Raw genomic sequence first — 17109 nt, 5'->3', positions numbered from 1 at the left:
TAAGTGTGGTGGTGTGTGTATAACTGTATATGCAAGTAAATGGATGTTTGATTCTTTATTAGCATGAGTGACTATGTGTGAGTAACTCTATGGATGAGTGGCATTGTGTTACAGGATGTTTAGGTGTTTGAGTACATATGATGTGTGAGTACATGTATGAGTGACTGTATAGGACTGTTGGTGGATGAGTGGATGTGTATGTGGATCTTAGAATTACTGAATAGGTTGTTGTAACTGGTATTGGTATGTCCATTTTTTTGAAAAATTCAGTCTCTTTTTTTGAATGTTTGTATCAAAGGTTATATTAGGGTGAGAGGAGGTCTACCACTCTGTCACAAGGATGATGTCATCAGTGATGTCATTTGAGATGTCATCAGTGATGTCATGAGTGATGTCACTGACCATGTCATGAGTGATGTAATATGTGACGTCATCAGTAGTGCATTGCGGGCGCGCGAGTTATAGTTAGCTGAACTAACTATAACGGGGGAATTTCAATGGTTTTTTACGAGTGAAATGTCCAGCTAACTATAACATGTGTGAAACCTTTGGCTTTTTCATTGAATTTCTAAGGTTTTTTAAATGCTAATTCCTAACTATAACGTGTGTGAAACCCATGGTTTTTTCAGTGAATTTGCAAGGTTTTTTAAATGCTAATTCCTAACTATAACGTGAGTGAAACCCATGGTTTTTTCAGTGAATTTGCAAGGTTTTTTAAATGCTAATTTTTTTTTTTTTCTTCTTTTTTTTTTACATATTTTAATTTTAATTGTCTATCCTTTTTTAAAGACTATGGTTACATTTTAAAAATTCTACAATATGTTTTTATTTTACCATTTTTTTAAAATAAACAGGTAAAATTTATTAGTATTACATATTTTTTTTTTTTTCCTTTTTTTTTTTTTTTTTTTTTACCGTGCGCGTACGGTAAGCGCACGTCTTGCTGTAATTACGTTAGATTTCTACGCTGTTTGTGTTCATTTACGCAATTTGCGTAGATGCACGTCACGCGCGCACAGCGCGTAACGCGTACGCTGCACGCGCACGTTACGCGGAAGTGAAGGGGCGTGCCTGTTTTGCGCATGCGCGCGTGCGCGTGTCTTTTTTACGCGCATGCGTACTTTTGCCGTAAGCGCACCGTAAGCGCACCGTAAGCGTACGGTGGGTCATGTGATCATGAAACACAACTTTTGATTGGTTGAAACTACTTTCAGTTCTAGAACTCTCCTACACCACACCCATTCCCCTCATTTCTGCTTGTGATCCCTTAGGAGAAGGAGCTGGGTTGTCTTTGTGATACGATGGCAGAACAGCAGAGCCCTTCTGAGAGTGAGGCTAGCAGCACTACCTTGAGGCAGAGAGCGAGGAAACAAAAGACCTCTTTCATATGGGAGTATTTTTCTTTTCCAGAGGGCCAGCAAAAGGTAAATGCACCCTTAGTGACTTGTAAGCTGTGTGGCCGTGTACTTTCAAGAGGGAATCCCGACAGGAAGTATTCCTTCGGGAATCACACCATGTTGAGACACCTTAAGGATGTACACAGAAGGACACATGCTCGACTTACTGAAGGTAACCCTTCAGTAAATCAACCAAGCACATCCACAGCAGCTCAGCCTGGACCATCATCTGCAGGGCCGAGTCCTTCTTCTGCAGGTCAGGTGAGCCCTTCATCTGTGGGGGGAGCATCTCCTTTTTCTTCTCCTCAGGAAATTAACCCTCGGTTTCTGAGGGTTGAAATACGGTGCGCCACTTGTCATGATCTAATTTGTTATAGGGAGACCAGTATTTCCCTAGTGAACAATAAAATAGATCAGCACACTTGTCGTACCGTCTAATATTCCCATTCTTTCTTTCCTCTGTCCCTGCATGAACACAACGGCTCTTTTAAGAGCCAACCTTACCTTTCATCTATTTTTTATATATGTTTTTAAAACTTTTTTTTTTTTTTTTACCGTACGCGTAATTATTATTTTTTTTTAAAAAAAACACTAAAAATCAATTATCACATTACAAGGTCCTTGAGAGACTACAATGAAAAACTGAAAATGTGATTGTGGAGAAGTGGAAAAAAGGGACCATGATATTTTTGACTTACCATACCCACTCAAAAAAATATTTATTCATTTAAATTTTTTTTTAATTGCTTTAAAAATGGTTCTAGTTTTCGAAAATTTTCTATCTCAATCTGAAAAAAAAGAAAAAAGTATTAATATTTAATAAAACATTTTATAATACAGTACACATATTTACATATTTTTCAAAAAAATGTTTTGCCTTTTTTTTGCTGTTTTCAGAATATATTGCATTTCACTATAAATTGTGAAAGCAATTGCATTCATCATTTAACAGCGGGCAAAAAAAAAATGAACAATCTCAAAGATTGTTTTAAAAAAGCCCACAATCTCTTTTTGCATAAACATAACTTTATAGAAATGCATAATATTCTTAAAAAATATCATCTAATATCAATACTTATTTCTTTAAAATACCGTCTGATATTTTTGTTTCAGAAGTATAATCACAAAAATATATCTCTCATAACTCCACAATACATCTGGTTCCATTTCCTTTTGGCCAAATAGTAATTTTAAAATTCTTTTTTGATTAAATTTCCAATGTTAATCCAATAAAAATCTAAAGTTTAAATTGTACAGATCTCACCGATTCTCTGTAACATTTTGGTTTCCGAAAGATTTATTAATAATTAAATAAGTCCACAATAGAATTGTTTACCTTTACGCATGGCCAAATAGTAATTTTAAAAATCTTTTTTGAATAAATTTCCAATGGCAATCCAATAACATTGCAAAATTTAAATTGTGCAGATGTTACCGATTTTTCCAAAATTTTTGGTTTTCCAAAGTTTCATTTAAAATTGAAAAAGTCCACATTACAATTGGTTACCTTTCCATTAGGCCAAATGGTAATTTGTAAAATCATTTTTTTTGAAAATTCCACTGGTAATCCAATAAAATGGTAAAATTGTTTTGTCCAGATGTTGCCAAATCTCTCTAAAATTTAGGTTTCAGGAAGATTAGATAGGAATTTGCTAAATCAAAAGGCAAACGTTGCTTAAAAATCAATTGGGAATCATTACACAGTGTCCAGCCTTTTTCACATTTAAGATAAACTGTGTAATGTCCAGAAGTTACAGTAGGTCCATCATGGAAAATTATTGCAACTGTTACAAAAGTTTTTCCTGAAATTGATAATTGCTGTCCTGTAAACTTCTTTATTAAAGTATCTAATTTTGAACCATCAGCTTTACAGCGTTGCATCATTAAAATTACATACTGTCCGTATTCCTTTAAAATTAACGTTGAAAACATGTCAGATTGACACTCACTGCATTCCATGCTATGATTAGCATCTTTAACTAATTTAGCAAAAGTGACTGTTTTACTTTCTGGCAATGTTAAATAAATAAACCTTTCAGAATCAACATTAGAGCCACATATATTATAACAGTTTTCACAACTATGTTCCCATTTATAAGAGAGACCAAATAAATTTTTAATGGGAACCCCTTCTTCTTCCAGTACCTGAAGAAAAAACATCAAGAATTCCTGTGCGTCTTGCTGTACATTTTGAGAAAACTGTGTTCGTCCTGAACATACATCTAAAAGTTTTCTAATTTCAGTAGCACTTTCTATTTGAGTTTTATCATTACTCAGCTTTTGAAAAAGGAGACTCAACTCAGAACAGAATCTTTTTCCCTGATTTACTATTATCTGCTCTTGCACACTTTCCAGATAAAATGCAACATTCAGCACTACATTAGCGTAGCAGTTGACACCAGAGCTATTTTCAAAATGACATCCTACAACCTGTTCTTCATTTTCCTTTTTCTTTTTGCTTGCAATTACATCACTCCTCTTTTTTTTCCTCCTCTCTACATCTTCATTACAGATATTCTCATTTCTCCTTTTACGAGAAACTACACGTTTCTCCAACACAGGATACTGACCTAAATGAGGAGCATAGCTTCTTCTTAATCTATTATACTCCTTTACACAATTTGCATCAGCACTAACTTTTGAGTCATCAAAGTCTATCATGAATAAACCTGATAATGTTTTCACTCGTGACAAAGCAACATATGCCATACCTTCTTTGAACACAGTTGAACCAATGTTCACAAATGCACAATCTACAGTCAATCCTTGAGACTTGTGAATAGTTACAGCATATGCTAGAGAAAACGGAAACTGCTTCCTACGTACATATAAATCTTTCACAAGCATGAAACGAACTGAACAACGACAAATGTCTTTAACTTCTTCTATCTGATCAAATTTTATTTTTAAACATTCAATTCCATCTTTTTTCTGATAATTAATAAAACCCACAACTCTTCCCATAGCTCCATTAACTAAACCTTTTTCAACATCCAAATTTCTCCTTAAAAATACTCTACAGTTCATGCAAACATATAGATTTTTTTCTAATCCAGCTGTTTTGGAAATGTTCTTCTCTAGTGAATCCAATTTATTTTTCAGTGTGCCTGTTAATGTGACAGTAATTCTTCCATCCTCAATTTTGTCCACTGCTTCCAATTTCCTGATATCTTCCTTTTCCAATTTCAAAAGCTCCTCATTGAATATTGAGCATTCACGTAGAGTTGGCATTAAGCAGATGACAAATTAACCCTCGGTTTCTGAGGGTTGAAATACGGTGCGCCACTTGTCATGATCTAATTTGTTATAGGGAGACCAGTATTTCCCTAGTGAACAATAAAATAGATCAGCACACTTGTCGTACCGTCTAATATTCCCATTCTTTCTTTCCTCTGTCCCTGCATGAACACAACGGCTCTTTTAGGAGCCAACCTTACCTTTCATCTATTTTTTATATATGTTTTTAAAACTTTTTTTTTTTTTTTTACCGTACGCGTAATTATTATTTTTTTTTTAAAAAAACACTAAAAATCAATTATCACATTACAAGGTCCTTGAGAGACTACAATGAAAAACTGAAAATGTGATTGTGGAGAAGTGGAAAAAAGGGACCATGATATTTTTGACTTACCATACCCACTCAAAAAAATATTTATTCATTTAAATTTTTTTTTAATTGCTTTAAAAATGGTTCTAGTTTTCGAAAATTTTCTATCTCAATCTGAAAAAAAAGAAAAAAGTATTAATATTTAATAAAACATTTTATAATACAGTACACATATTTACATATTTTTCAAAAAAATGTTTTGCCTTTTTTTTGCTGTTTTCAGAATATATTGCATTTCACTATAAATTGTGAAAGCAATTGCATTCATCATTTAACAGCGGGCAAAAAAAAAATGAACAATCTCAAAGATTGTTTTAAAAAAGCCCACAATCTCTTTTTGCATAAACATAACTTTATAGAAATGCATAATATTCTTAAAAAATATCATCTAATATCAATACTTATTTCTTTAAAATACCGTCTGATATTTTTGTTTCAGAAGTATAATCACAAAAATATATCTCTCATAACTCCACAATACATCTGGTTCCATTTCCTTTTGGCCAAATAGTAATTTTAAAATTCTTTTTTGATTAAATTTCCAATGTTAATCCAATAAAAATCTAAAGTTTAAATTGTACAGATCTCACCGATTCTCTGTAACATTTTGGTTTCCGAAAGATTTATTAATAATTAAATAAGTCCACAATAGAATTGTTTACCTTTACGCATGGCCAAATAGTAATTTTAAAAATCTTTTTTGAATAAATTTCCAATGGCAATCCAATAACATTCCAAAATTTAAATTGTGCAGATGTTACCGATTTTTCCAAAATTTTTGGTTTTCCAAAGTTTCATTTAAAATTGAAAAAGTCCACATTACAATTGGTTACCTTTCCATTAGGCCAAATGGTAATTTGTAAAATCATTTTTTTTGAAAATTCCACTGGTAATCCAATAAAATGGTAAAATTGTTTTGTCCAGATGTTGCCAAATCTCTCTAAAATTTAGGTTTCAGGAAGATTAGATAGGAATTTGCTAAATCAAAAGGCAAACGTTGCTTAAAAATCAATTGGGAATCATTACACAGTGTCCAGCCTTTTTCACATTTAAGATAAACTGTGTAATGTCCAGAAGTTACAGTAGGTCCATCATGGAAAATTATTGCAACTGTTACAAAAGTTTTTCCTGAAATTGATAATTGCTGTCCTGTAAACTTCTTTATTAAAGTATCTAATTTTGAACCATCAGCTTTACAGCGTTGCATCATTAAAATTACATACTGTCCGTATTCCTTTAAAATTAACGTTGAAAACATGTCAGATTGACACTCACTGCATTCCATGCTATGATTAGCATCTTTAACTAATTTAGCAAAAGTGACTGTTTTACTTTCTGGCAATGTTAAATAAATAAACCTTTCAGAATCAACATTAGAGCCACATATATTATAACAGTTTTCACAACTATGTTCCCATTTATAAGAGAGACCAAATAAATTTTTAATGGGAACCCCTTCTTCTTCCAGTACCTGAAGAAAAAACATCAAGAATTCCTGTGCGTCTTGCTGTACATTTTGAGAAAACTGTGTTCGTCCTGAACATACATCTAAAAGTTTTCTAATTTCAGTAGCACTTTCTATTTGAGTTTTATCATTACTCAGCTTTTGAAAAAGGAGACTCAACTCAGAACAGAATCTTTTTCCCTGATTTACTATTATCTGCTCTTGCACACTTTCCAGATAAAATGCAACATTCAGCACTACATTAGCGTAGCAGTTGACACCAGAGCTATTTTCAAAATGACATCCTACAACCTGTTCTTCATTTTCCTTTTTCTTTTTGCTTGCAATTACATCACTCCTCTTTTTTTTCCTCCTCTCTACATCTTCATTACAGATATTCTCATTTCTCCTTTTACGAGAAACTACACGTTTCTCCAACACAGGATACTGACCTAAATGAGGAGCATAGCTTCTTCTTAATCTATTATACTCCTTTACACAATTTGCATCAGCACTAACTTTTGAGTCATCAAAGTCTATCATGAATAAACCTGATAATGTTTTCACTCGTGACAAAGCAACATATGCCATACCTTCTTTGAACACAGTTGAACCAATGTTCACAAATGCACAATCTACAGTCAATCCTTGAGACTTGTGAATAGTTACAGCATATGCTAGAGAAAACGGAAACTGCTTCCTACGTACATATAAATCTTTCACAAGCATGAAACGAACTGAACAACGACAAATGTCTTTAACTTCTTCTATCTGATCAAATTTTATTTTTAAACATTCAATTCCATCTTTTTTCTGATAATTAATAAAACCCACAACTCTTCCCATAGCTCCATTAACTAAACCTTTTTCAACATCCAAATTTCTCCTTAAAAATACTCTACAGTTCATGCAAACATATAGATTTTTTTCTAATCCAGCTGTTTTGGAAATGTTCTTCTCTAGTGAATCCAATTTATTTTTCAGTGTGCCTGTTAATGTGACAGTAATTCTTCCATCCTCAATTTTGTCCACTGCTTCCAATTTCCTGATATCTTCCTTTTCCAATTTCAAAAGCTCCTCATTGAATATTGAGCATTCACGTAGAGTTGGCATTAAGCAGATGACACTTTTCTTTTCTGCAATGTTCTTGTATATCTTCTCTGCAACTATTTCTTCCTTTGGAAATAAATGATGTAGCAGCCGACTCTGTAATGCTTTTTTGCCAGCTTCAGTGAGTAGTCCAATTCTGATATCTTTCAGAATACTTCCATATTCTTCATCGTTTGCTTGCCTCATATTAGTAGTAAGTTCCTTGTACTCAAAGAAGGACCAAATATTTGCATTACCGATGCTTCCCAATGACTTCTTTGTGTCTTCATGTGTCACAGTATTAAACACTGGTTGTCCTTTAACTGGAGTAAGTTGCAAAAGATCTCCAATAACTATGACGTGTTTTCCTCCAAATAACACGTCATAGTCTGTCTTCAGAATTTGCTGCATTCTTAAATGCACAAAGGCAAGCATTAAGTTTGATACCATGCTCACCTCATCAATAATGAGAACTTGCATCTTCTTCAATACTCTTGAAACTTCCAAGCATGCTTCTCCAGTTAGCTTGTTGTATTGTATTTTGTTCTCATGCTCCACTGGTAACATTAGCAAACGATGTAAGTGATTCCTTTTATGTTATATGCTGCTAACCCAGTTGGAGCAGTAACCACACAAGACAAAGTAGAATCTGTTTTTTGCTGTAGGTAGCTTCTGATGACTTTTATAAGGAAACTTTTTCCAGTTCCAGCTTGTCCGCTTACATACATCCTGATTGGATGAAATGATGTGCATGAGCACTCTTTTTTTTCATGTAGAAATCCGTGATCAATTTTGTTTCTGATCTCTTCATAAATTTGTTGCTGCTCTTCGTTCAGTTGTCTTTCCAAATTTTGTAAGTCTATAAATTCTTCTTGAGCTTGATTCATAGCTGTTTCCACTTCATTCATGGCTATTGATGCTTCATTTTCAACGATTGGTTGTCCTAGTGGATCTTGACTGAGTGTTCCTGAACTTTGGCTGTCCTGAGAACTGTCTCTAGCTATTTCTGCTGCAATTGTAGTTTCCTGTTCAATTTCTTCATTTAACATTTGCAGATAAGTTGAGAATGTACTGCATTGTATGCTGTCTTTGCAAGCATTAAAAGAATCTTCATAGCTTTGAAATTCTCCCAGTAGTTCATCCTCTGTACGCCATGGTTTAAACAGCTGTAAAAGAGCCAAGTAGTAAAATTCCTTTTTGTCAGTAGTGTCGCAACTCAGCTTCCTGTGATTTATCAAACTTCCTTTTGTTTGCTTCACCAAACATCCTTCCTCACCAATAACTTTATATTTTCCATTGTTGATGTCTTCTGTGGCTTTCCGTGAATAAATGTAGTTCTGCAGCACTTCATAGAGACACATGTTCTCCAGATGATGACTTCTCTTGGGATAATATGTGTCCAACATGTTTGATTTCAAAATATCTGTACTTTCTGGGTCATTCTCGGCCAAATATTCAACAGATTTCAGTACCCGATTTCTCATTGCTGCAAGGCCTAAACTTGCCCAAATTATTCTTCTTGATTTCGAGTAGAGACTTGCAGAAGATAACCTATCTGAACATTCGTAGGATCCAATTTCTCGATGCGATAACATCTTCAAACTGAAACTGTACAGCTTCTTACTGACAGTCTTCTCGTGAGAAATCTCTTCCCACATTTCCTTCAATTCTGTTTTTTCTGATTTCGTAATGTAAGACGTTACATATCGAGCAACAGCAATGGAATTGTCAGCTACATACTGTATATCCATGTTAGCATTCCACATGGATAAAATTACTGGGTTGTAGTCATTTATATTTTTTGATTCTTCTTTTCTTTTAAGGTTGTAGGTATTCTTAGGTGATTTTCTTGTGATAGTATGTCTCACAGATGACATAAAACTGTTTACTCTTCCATTTGAAAGAACAGGTCTAGGAAATCCAAATCGACATTTAGTGTAGTATTTATCTTTGCTCTTGTATTTCCGTCGACAGTATTTTCCACACCGATGACTTTGGAAACGTAAAACTTGCTCCTTTAACTTTTTATCTTCTGTGCTTTTTGGTATAGCACATGTTGCATATTCTTCAATGTAAGATAACACTGCTTCATCAGCATCTGTTCCAAACTTTGGGGCATCCTTGATCCACAACAGCATATGAATATGAGGAGCACCTCTTGCCTGGTACTCTTTTCTCCAAAAGAAATCCACTACTTCTCCTAGAGGTGGATTTTTTTTATTGCAGATGAACGACATCATAGCCTCAAATCTATGATTGAAATATCTGCAAACATTAACCGGATCCAATGAGCACAGTTCTCCTGCTGTCTTGTATTCGATGTTTTTAATGTTTGAATTTGCCTCTCGTAGAAAATCCAGTAAATCATCCCAAGCGTACTCAGCACAGCTTAGGGTAACGAACCATGTTGGTGTTCCTAAATTCCGTAACATGCATTTTAATCCACCATGACGTCGGTACCAATATTCATTTGTCCCACGCTGACAACCCATCAGATTGATCAGTTGTGTTTCCAAATGATCATCTCGGTGCTGCACTTTCTCAATAAAATCCTTAGCAGACACATTTTGTAAATGTACACCACTTTTTAAAATGTGATTTACTGCATAAGACAGTGCAGACAAGTCGCTTTCAAATAAAAGATGGAACAAATAAGGAATACTTTGTCGAAATCTGGGATCTTCAGCATATAGTCTTGTAGTCCGATACTCAGAAGCTGGAATCTGTTCCGGACGTTCATCGTATCGTCCTCCTTCTCCTGTAGGAAACAGCTGGGGAAAACATCGAGCTTCCAAGCTCTCCTCCCATACACTCACGGGAGTTCCTTTTGCTTTCTTCATCTGAAACAGATCAATATTGTCTCCCATAACTTCTTTTGAATGAAGAGGATGTATGCTAAAATGTTCATAAATTTCTTCTTCCTTTGACTTGTCCACTTTTTCAATTTGTCCAGTTGGTGTTTCTGTATCTTCTTGTAAATCTTCTTCTTCTTCTTCTTCTATATAAATTGATTCATACCATTTGTTATTCCTTTTCAAATACAAATTTGCTCTTTGTACTTTCCGTACATCTACCAGCTCCTGCCAAATCTTCTTATTCTTTGTAGGTACACCATTAACCAGAATAATTAATGGTTCAGTTTCCAAAGTATCCGCATCAATAGTTTCCATATTTTTTTTCAAATCCAAGGGCAAATACACCACTCTACCTTTTAAACCTCTCAGTAAATCTGAAGGAGGTAATTTACCAGTTTTGGGCTCCATACGTACTATGGTCTGGAACGGATGAACACATTGAATGAGTATAGACTCATATGTATTTAATTCAGAAAGTTCAGCAGGAATTGCATCCAATTCTAAATTATTATGTACAGCTCTGGTCGGCATTCTATTTTCTTCTAACTTATTATAACAGTATTTACAAATACGCTGAACTTCACCCAATTCAAAACAATTTTCAAGAAATATATATGTGGCAAAATCCTTCCACTTATAATTATCTTCATTTTCACTTTTTCTATAGAGATCAACATACCTGGTTTGTTTTCTATAATGAGTTCTGCGGCAACAAATACAAGTAATATTTGGTCTTTCATTAGAGAATATTGCAAATTTTGTTATGTGATCATTAAATGTCTTACTTACAGAGGGTTCTACATTCTCTTCCACTTCTTCCTCATTTACTGTGTCCTTTTCTGCACTGTTTTGTTCAGGACCAAAGTAACAAAACTGAATTTCATCAACAACCTTCTCTACATCTGATACCGATCCACGGAACAGAGCCCTATTCAATTCATCTAACTTTATTGCTGGACTTTTAGCAAAATACAACCGTCTCACAAACTTTCTCATTTCAGTATGATGAACAGCCAGCATCCTAAAATGATGGAAAACACTATTACACACTTTTCTAGATAGACAAGCCAGAGAATGACCCTGCAAACCAGTATTCTCTCTCACTCTGCATGGATCCAGACTTTGAAGCACCTTAATCTTCTGTTTTACACTTTTTTTACTATATTCTCTTAGAAACTCACGAAATTTATCAATAGATTCCTGACGCACAGTGCAAATACTACTACAATTGCAAGTGTACACTGGGGCTTTAGGACGTCTCCCCATAGCCTCATCCGCCATCACTTGTACCTCATCTCTTGGAACCATTATCTCCTTCTCCATTATGCAACCATTTTTCACTTCGTAAGCACGACCTCTGGTGTCAACTGCATGCAGCAAACTATTACTTTGAAAATAGCTCTCTTCATTAAAAAAAGGTTCACTACTTGAACTATGCATCCATTTTCCTAAAAACACTTTACAAAAGTTTGTTCTGTTCACTACTCTTTTCCTTTTGCTTTGTGATTTCAGTACATTAACCGTTTTATCTAATGTATGCATCCTATTCAAAATTAAAATGAATAGTTTCCTTTTTAATTCCAATGCCTTTGCTGCAATGGCTTCAATTTCTTTTTTTCTCTTATAAAACGTAGCCTTTTGCATATATTTCTTCACATCCTTTATCAAATTGGACATAACTCTTCTCTGAAACATTTTTCTACGTATCTCTTTAAACGCTGTTTTTCTGTTTAAGTTTATCTTTTTAGTTGCAGAAGGTATATTTGCATTAACTAAATGCTCAATTTTTTCCTCTCCTTTTCTATTGAAAACATTTTTTCCAGTACAGACATTTTGTACATTTTTCCTTTTTTTGAATATGTTCTTTAACAAATCTTTTGTTTGCTTACCAGAAGATTTTTTCTTTTTCCCAACATGAGCATCTCCAACTAACTTAGGTCCTCCAGTTGTCTTCAAATATAGGTTTTTTTTGTGGTCTTTCTTTACTCTGGATTTTGTAGGCATCTTAAATTTTGTTCACTGCTCTTCAGCAATACCTGAAAAAAACTAAAAAAAATTCCTTTATTTTATTTAAATATATTACTACATTTTTTATGTTCTTTAGAAATCTTAAAATACTATAAACCCCTTTCCTATAAATGAAAATCACAATAACACCTTCACAAATTAAATTTCTAAAAATAATTCCTGTGTGGACACAAAGTCATGCTTTGAAATTAGGCAGAAAACGAAATTTCTTTGCCAACTGCAAAGCATACTTTCTACTACTTTTTAGGCAAGTGAAAAGTACTTTTACAGACTGACACATTTTGAATCCACTTTTTAGATTCTTAAAAAAGCACATGTCCAAACTGCTTTTTCAGACCAGCACCATGTGTAACCTGGGTGACTGACTACACTCCAGCAAGGGCAACCAGCCTTAGTGATGCTGAATGTATTTGCATTACTGACTGAAACCTCAAACCCCACTCGCTTGTGAATACTGTGCATGATTCCACAGGGTAAGCAGCTGGGTGTGTGCTAAGAGTCTGCTTCTGCACCAAAAAATGGCTCCCCCTTTCCATCTAATGCAACTGTGAAATCACCAGAGCAATACGCAATAAATCTCTGCCTGTAATTCCTATATGCACACAGAGTCATGTTTTCACATTAGTCACAAAACGAAATTTCTTTGCCATTTTGAAAGCACACTTACTACTCTTTTTTTTGGCAAGTGATAAACACTTTTACAGTCTGTCACATTTTGAATCCACTTTTCAGATTCTTAAAAAAGCACATGTCCAAACTGCTTTTTCAGACCAGCACCATGTGTAACCTGGGTGACTGCCTACACTCCAGCAAGGGCAACCAGCCTTAGTGATGCTGTATGTATTTGCATTACTGACTGAAACCTCAAACCCCACTCGCTTGTGAATACTGTGCATGATTCCACAGGGTAAGCAGCTGGGTGTGTGCTAAGAGTCTGCTTCTGCACCAAAAAATGGCTCCCCCTTTCCATCTAATGCAACTGTGAAATCACCAGAGCAATACGCAATAAATCTCTGCCTGTAATTCCTATATGCACACAGAGTCATGTTTTCACATTAGTCACAAAACGAAATTTCTTTGCCATTTTGAAAGCACACTTACTACTCTTTTTTTTGGCAAGTGATAAACACTTTTACAGACTGACACATTATGAATCCACTTTTCAGATTCTTAAAAAAGCACATGTCCAAACTGCTTTTTCAGACCAGCACCATGTGTAACCTGGGTGACTGCCTACACTCCAGCAAGGGCAACCAGCCTTAGTGATGCTGAATGTATTTGCATTACTGACTGAAACCTCAAACCCCACTCGCTTGTGAATACTGTGCATGATTCCACAGGGTAAGCAGCTGGGTGTGTGCTAAGAGTCTGCTTCTGCACCAAAAAATGGCTCCCCCTTTCCATCTAATGCAACTGTGAAATCACCAGAGCAATACGCAATAAATCTCTGCCTGTAATTCCTATATGCACACAGAGTCATGTTTTCACATTAGTCACAAAACGAAATTTCTTTGCCAATTTGAAAGCACACTTACTACTCTTTTTTTTGGCAAGTGATAAACACTTTTACAGACTGACACATTATGAATCCACTTTTCAGATTCTTAAAAAAGCACATGTCCAAACTGCTTTTTCAGACCAGCACCATGTGTAACCTGGGTGACTGCCTACACTCCAGCAAGGGCAACCAGCCTTAGTGATGCTGAATGTATTTGCATTACTGACTGAAACCTCAAACCCCACTCGCTTGTGAATACTGTGCATGATTCCACAGGGTAAGCAGCTGGGTGTGTGCTAAGAGTCTGCTTCTGCACCAAAAAATGGCTCCCCCTTTCCATCTAATGCAACTGTGAAATCACCAGAGCAATACGCAATAAATCTCTGCCTGTAATTCCTATATGCACACAGAGTCATGTTTTCACATTAGTCACAAAACGAAATTTCTTTGCCAATTTGAAAGCACACTTACTACTCTTTTTTTTGGCAAGTGATAAACACTTTTACAGTCTGTCACATTTTGAATCCACTTTTCAGATTCTTAAAAAAGCACATGTCCAAACTGCTTTTTCAGACCAGCACCATGTGTAACCTGGGTGACTGCCTACACTCCAGCAAGGGCAACCAGCCTTAGTGATGCTGAATGTATTTGCATTACTGACTGAAACCTCAAACCCCACTCGCTTGTGAATACTGTGCATGATTCCACAGGGTAAGCAGCTGGGTGTGTGCTAAGAGTCTGCTTCTCCACCAAAAAATGGCTCCCCCTTTCCATCTAATGCAACTGTGAAATCACCAGAGCAATACGCAATAAATCTCTGCCTGTAATTCCTATTTGCACACAGAGTCATGTTTTCACATTAGTCACAAAACGAAATTTCTTTGCCAATTTGAAAGCACACTTACTACTCTTTTTTTTGGCAAGTGATAAACACTTTTACAGACTGACACATTATGAATCCACTTTTCAGATTCTTAAAAAAGCACATGTCCAAACTGCTTTTTCAGACCAGCACCATGTGTAACCTGGGTGACTGCCTACACTCCAGCAAGGGCAACCAGCCTTAGTGATGCTGAATGTATTTGCATTACTGACTGAAACCTCAAACCCCACTCGCTTGTGAATACTGTGCATGATTCCACAGGGTAAGCAGCTGGGTGTGTGCTAAGAGTCTGCTTCTCCACCAAAAAATGGCTCCCCCTTTCCATCTAATGCAACTGTGAAATCACCAGAGCAATACGCAATAAATCTCTGCCTGTAATTCCTATTTGCACACAGAGTCATGTTTTCACATTAGTCACAAAACGAAATTTCTTTGCCAATTTGAAAGCACACTTACTACTCTTTTTTTTGGCAAGTGATAAACACTTTTACAGACTGACACATTATGAATCCACTTTTCAGATTCTTAAAAAAGCACATGTCCAAACTGCTTTTTCAGACCAGCACCATGTGTAACCTGGGTGACTGCCTACACTCCAGCAAGGGCAACCAGCCTTAGTGATGCTGAATGTATTTGCATTACTGACTGAAACCTCAAACCCCACTCGCTTGTGAATACTGTGCATGATTCCACAGGGTAAGCAGCTGGGTGTGTGCTAAGAGTCTGCTTCTCCACCAAAAAATGGCTCCCCCTTTCCATCTAATGCAACTGTGAAATCACCAGAGCAATACGCAATAAATCTCTGCCTGTAATTCCTATTTGCACACAGAGTCATGTTTTCACATTAGTCACAAAACGAAATTTCTTTGCCAATTTGAAAGCACACTTACTACTCTTTTTTTTGGGAAGTGATAAACACTTTTACAGACTGACACATTATGAATCCACTTTTCAGATTCTTAAAAAAGCACATGTCCAAACTGCTTTTTCAGACCAGCACCATGTGTAACCTGGGTGACTGCCTACACTCCAGCAAGGGCAACCAGCCTTACTGATGCTGTATGTATTTGCATTACTGAGTCCAACCTTAAATCCTTAAAGTATTCTTTATTTTTACCAGTACACCTTAATTTATCGTGAAAACATAGTCCATATTATTTTACATGTTCCTCACATTTAAATTTCTCCCAAAACAGAAAATAATAAACACAACTTCAACAAAAGGAATTCCATTTCTATTATTCATTTCTTAATTTACCATATACATCCCCTCTCAAACTCTAAACTCACCTTTAAAATTAGTTAGCTGTGAAAGAAATGTGGCACTCAAACAGCAGATTATCAGAGCCAGGATCTCTGTTCTTTACACCTCTCTCCTCTCAGCAGAACCAGATAATGGCAAACTTACCCTCTCTTTTTCCACACATATACATGTTAATTTAAAATCTCAGTGCTTCCCCCTTTTTTTCAAATGTAATCACACATTTCTATTGGTTGAAAACCAACCCTTTTCCAAAAGTACCCTTCCCCCAACTTGACTTCTGCCTAGTACCCTTCCCCCAACTTGACTTCTGCCTGCTACCATAGCAACAGCTCATGGAACACTGCTGTGTGGAGTTAGGTCAGAAGTTCACCAAACAATGTTTCAATTCCACAGAGCAAGAGTGCTTGACTTTTCAAACCTAACAGCAAATCCATAGTACTGTTCTTTGGTAACACATTTTTCTGTACCAATACAAAACATGCTTCTATTAATTTACACATACAGCCTAGTTTTTATTCTAGAATGGTATGAAACAGCCAATCAGTTCTTTTTTTTATGAAAAAAATATGTATGCCTCCATTTCCAAACTGTCTTTCATTTCTTTTTACCATTCTACTGAATTACACCTCCTGAGTGCATCCAGTTCTCCTTTGAAGATGTTCACAGTGTGGATTGTAGGGCACAGCTATGTCTTCTGGAGTGAAAAGTATGCAGAGAAAACAGGTATGGTGAGAGACCTTGCTTTACCAAATGTAGACATTAAATGGATTGGTCAGAGAGGGTTAAAGTGTCACCAATTGATGCCATTGGTGAAATCCTTCATGCAAATCCAACACCCTGACCTCATAATAGTGCACTGTGGTGGCAATGACCTAGGCACTTTGACTGGGGTAGGTCTGGAAATGCTTATGAAGGACACCTTTGCACAACTGTTTTCACTTTTCCCTAAAACTGCCTTTGTGTTTTCTAACATATGCCAAAGGCAAAAATGGAACTGGTCCAATCATTTCTGTCCACAGATTGACAAAGCAAGAAAGCACGTCA

The sequence above is a fragment of the Triturus cristatus genome, chromosome 10 (assembly GCF_964204655.1).
Source record: "Triturus cristatus chromosome 10, aTriCri1.1, whole genome shotgun sequence".
Lineage (NCBI taxonomy): Eukaryota > Metazoa > Chordata > Amphibia > Caudata > Salamandridae > Triturus > Triturus cristatus.
Note: the sequence above shows the minus strand (reverse complement) of the source record.